Below are 4,990 nucleotides of genomic sequence, written 5' to 3' on the forward strand. Positions count from 1 at the left end.
TGGACCGCACCTGGGCTCCGCCGAGGACTGGAGCTGGGGTCCGGAGCTCAAGGCTCGGCGCCTTGGCTGTCCCTGGGGTGGGGACTGAGGAATCTGGGTCTCTCTAAAGTGACCTAAGAACGCGTATTAGGGTCCCTGGAGACTGGGCTTCTAGCCCTGGATCGGGGCTAGCAGACCCCGGGATCTTCTTTTTCTTAATGCTCGCTCATTTGCTTTATGTTTGATGTGGGGTTTGCTTTGTGTTTATTTATTTGTTTATTTGTTTACTTATTTGGCAGTGCTGGGGCTTCACCCATGCTAGGCAAGGTATCCACCAATGAGCTACATCCACATCCACATCCACGCCTCCCCCCCTTTTTTGTGAGACAGAGTTGCCCCCTGAGGACAGAATTGTCACTAAGTCACCAGGCTGGCCTTGAAGTCATTCTGTTGTCTCTGCACACTACAAACTTTCTATCCTTCTGCCTCAGCTTCCCAAGTAGCAGGGAATACAGGCTTGTATCAGTGTGCTCTGCTTATTTGTGTTCTTATGAAAATAGAGTCTTGCCGGGAGGTGGTGGTTCACGCCTTTAATTCCAGACAGAGGCAGGTGGATTTCTGTGAGTTCAAGGCCAGCCTGGACTACAAGAGCTAGTTCCAGGACAGGCTCCAAAGCTACTTAAAAATAAGGGCCGGGCGATGGTGGCGCACGCCTTTAATCCCAGCACTCGGGAGGCAGAGGCAGGCGGATCTCTGTGAGTTCGAGACCAGCCTGGTCTACAAGAGCTAGTTCCAGGACAGGCTCCAAAGCCACAGAGAAACCCTGTCTCGAAAAACCAAAAAAAAAAAAAAAAAAAAAAAATTAAAATTAAAATAAAAATAAATAAGAAAGAAAATAGAGTCTTACTCTGTAGACCAGTGTGACCTGGCACTCTTAGCAATGAGTGTCCTCCTGGATATTAGAACGTCAGGCATGAGCCATCAAATCTGTTCAGTTGTAAGGTCTTGATTACTCCAAGATACTCCCCACATCTATTTTAAGGGTTGGATTTGCTCTCTCTCACCCATGTTTGGGGGTAGAGCCTGCTCAGGGTGTGTGATGTTCTGTGGTCTGGGACCCTAGGTCAGGATGGATTGGGTGCTAAGGAATATACAAAGCTGTGAGGGCAGAAACCCTGCTTCTGGGAGATCAACAAGATGGACCCTCGGAACAAGTGCTCACAGGAGAGAACAAAAAGCAGACTTTGAGGATGGGCACGTGATCAAATGGATGGAACTAGATACCTGGCTGTCTGGTGATCCATGTGAGCTAACTGTGGCATCACAGGGTCTGCTTCCCAAACACCTGAGTCTCTATGTCCTGTGGACTGAGACATGGATCCTTATTTTCAAAGGATCATTCAGACGTGCCTGGCTCCCCCTTCAACCCCTCTAATTTTTCCAGACAGGGTCTCATATAGTCCAGGCTGGCCCCCAAAACTTACTATGTAGCCTTGAACTCATGACTGTCCTGTCTCTACCTCCCTATATTTGGTATTGCAGGGGTGGACCACTATCCTCAACTTTACAGGGTGCTGTGGATGGACCACAGGACTTCATGGACACCTGGCAAACTCTTGACAAACTGAACCTCATCCCCAGCCTGGCAGCCTTTTAGAGGGAACTCAAGGCCTTGTCTCCTAGAGCTAGTATTCCCTGGGAAGAAGGAATTGTATACTTGTTTTGTAGCCCAAGCTCTGCTTAAACTTCCCACTTAGCACATGCTGGCCTTGACTCTCTGATCCTCCTGCCCCCTCCTTCCAGATACTGGGATAAGCTGGGATAAAGGGGTGCACCACCATTTCTGGCTCGTGTCCTTGCTTTTTTTTCCCGTGTTGTTTTTGGTTTTGAGAAGGGATCTCAATATGCAGCTCAGGCCATCCTGTAACTCTCAATGCTGACCATGCTGGCCTTGAACATAAAGAGACTCCTCCTGCCTCTGCCTCATCTTGCCAAGGGTTGGAATAAAAGTATGCACCACCATGCTGGTCAATGTCCTTGTTTTTATGATTCCAGACATAGCTGAATTCATTGTGTGTGTTTTGGGGGAGGGTGTTGCCTGTCTGTTTTTGAGAAAGAGTTTTGTTATGTGATCCAGGGTGGCCTCAAACTCCTGGCAATCCTCCTGCCTCAGCCTCTGGAGTGCTGGAATGACAGGCCAGCATTGCCTTACCTTGTGTACCAGTGTTTTTGTGAGGCCATAGATGGGTTTCTTTTCTGGAAAATCTTCCAACTTATTTTCCACGGCCAGGACTCTGAATTCTGTTACGAGCATGGGTTGAGTCACTCCCTGCCTCCGTGGGGTCACCAGGCAAAGGTCTCTTTATGGAAGGGACATACATGGTGACTGTTTTCCTAAGACCAACTCCATGGGACTCTCCAGCAGTGTGTGTGTGGGGGGGGAACTTTGCACATCTGCCGTCCCGTCCCCACTCCATCTTAACTGCACATCCTTGCTCTGTAAAGGTGCAGGACAGCATGGAGAGCAGAAGACTCACCCCAACCGGCCCCGAGCAACCCGCAGCTCCCCGGGGCCCGGCTCCCCCACACTCCCACCCAGCACCGAGGGCTCCCCCAGATCCGGGAGGACTTTGGCGGCGACCAATGAGCGCTCTCGCCGTCTCCGGGAGCCGGGTCGGCTCTGCCCGCCTGGCATTGGGCACGCGATGGGCAGCGGCGGGCGGGGCCTGGGGGCTCCTCGCGCCTGGTTGGGCCAGGCTTGTTGCTGGGTAACGGGGCGGCGAGTTTCCCCTGGCAACGGCGGCGGGTACCGCTCACTGGCTGGCCGAGATGGAGGCAGGGCACAGGCAGGCAGGCCCCGCAGACCCCAGCAACAGCGCGGCCCCCGCCCCGCGCCGAGCTGTAACCTTCACACGCACAGCTCGGACCCTGAGGACGCTGGGACGCCCCGCCGCCCCCTGCATCCTGGCCCCACTTGGGGACCTAGGATGTCACTCCCCATCCGGACCTGGGTCCTTCGGTGGAAAGTTAAGTCCTTCCCAACTCCTGAGCTGCAGTTTCTTGCTTTAATTTTTTTTTCACCCTTATATTTTAGACAAGCTCTTACCATGGAGCCCAGACTCGCTTCCAATTCACAACAATCCTCCAGCCGCAGTCTTTCAAGTACTGGGATGACAAGTGTGCACCACACTGAGCTAACAACTGCTTATTTTTTCATATATATATATATATATTGAGACAGGCTCATAACATACTCCTGCCAGACCTGAACCTCACTATGTAAACCAGGTTGCCCTCAAAACTCACAGAGATCTGCAGACCTCTGCTGCCTGAGTGTTGGGATTAAAGACCTTCATCATCACGTCCGACTTGTTTAACTTTATTCTTGAAACGGTCTCATATAACCCAAGACTGGCCTCTAACTTACAACAATTCTCCTGTCTCAGCCTCTCGAGTTCTGGGAAGACAGGGATGAACCGCCATACGGGGCTGACATCTGTTTATTTATTTCATTTAATTTTTTTTTTCTTGAGACAGAGTGGTCTAAGACTTGCTACATAGTCCCAGATGACCTTGAACTTTTGACCCTCCTTCCTCCATTTCCCGGTTCTGGGACTACAGGCCGGCACCACCACATCCAGTCGTACAGGGTACCTGAGACTGAACTCAGTGCCTCGTAAATGCTTAGCAGACACTACAATGGAGTTGCATTCTCAGCGCTGACATCTGAATTTTGGAGCCAGCATCTCACTGGGAAAGTGTGACTCCTGGAACAATCCTCAATCTCAACATGTTGCGAGCTCCAAAGTCCACCCAGACCTTTGTTCAGCTTTGGGATAGATGGGGAAAGAGAGACAAAGAGAGGCAGAAATACTTCATTGAGTGTTTTGGTAAGCTGACTTCAGAGTCCCCAGACTTGTCCACTGCACTATGCAGGAGGCCCTTGAAGGAGCTTTAACATTCAGAATGAGAAACACGGTGGGTGTGGTGAAACACAGTTGGAAACATAGCATTGGAGAGATTGGGGCAGAAAGAGGTCTCAAGTTCCTGGCCAGCCTGGACTACATAGTAAGACTCTTTCTCAAAGAAAAAAATAAATTTAAAAATCTATGGAAGGGGGGCTGGAGAGATGGCTCAGAGGTTAGGAGCATTGCCTGCTCTTCCAAAGGTCCTGAGTTCAATTCCCGGCAACCACATGGTGGCTCACAACCATCTATAAATGAGGTCTGCTGTCCTCTTCTGGCCTGCAGGCATACACGCAGACAGAACATTGTGTACATAATAAATAAATAAATATTTTTTTAAAAAAAATCTATGCAAAGCCGGGCGGTGGTGGCGCATGCCTTTAATCCCAGCACTCGGGAGGCAGAGGCAGGCAGATCTCTGTGAGTTCGAGACCAGCCTGGTCTACAAGAGCTAGTTCCAGGACAGGCTCCAAAGCTACAGAGAAACCCTGTCTCGAAAAACAAAAACAAAACAAAACAAAAAATATATACATAGGGAGCTGGAGTTAAGCTTAGCAGTTAAGAGCACTGCATGTCAGGTGTGATGGTGAACACCCTTATCCCAGCACTTGGGAGGCAGAGGCTGGAGAATCTCTGAGAAAAGGCGATTGGCCAGTAGGCAGGCAGGACAACCAAACAAGGAGAGCGATGGGAAGAAGGGCAGAGTCAAAGGAGACAGGAGGAGACCGAGGAGAAAATGAGGTAACAAGGCATGAGCCACGTCACAAAGCATAGATAAGAAATATGGGTAATTTAAATGTAAGAGTTACCTATAATAAGCCTGAGCTATCAGCTGAGCATTTATAATTCATATTAATCCTCTGAGTGATTATTTGAGAGTGGCTACAGCACAGGAAAACTCTGCGTACATATTTCTGTCAGTTCGAAGCCAGCCTGATCTACAGGTCTACAAAGCAAGTTCAAGGACAGCCAGGATTGCCATACAGAGAAACCCTGTCACATTAAAAAATAAATTAAAAATTAAAAAAGGACTTGGATGCTCTTCC

Source organism: Arvicola amphibius, chromosome 8 (genome assembly GCF_903992535.2).
Source record: "Arvicola amphibius chromosome 8, mArvAmp1.2, whole genome shotgun sequence".
In the NCBI taxonomy this organism is placed as follows: Eukaryota; Metazoa; Chordata; class Mammalia; order Rodentia; family Cricetidae; genus Arvicola; species Arvicola amphibius.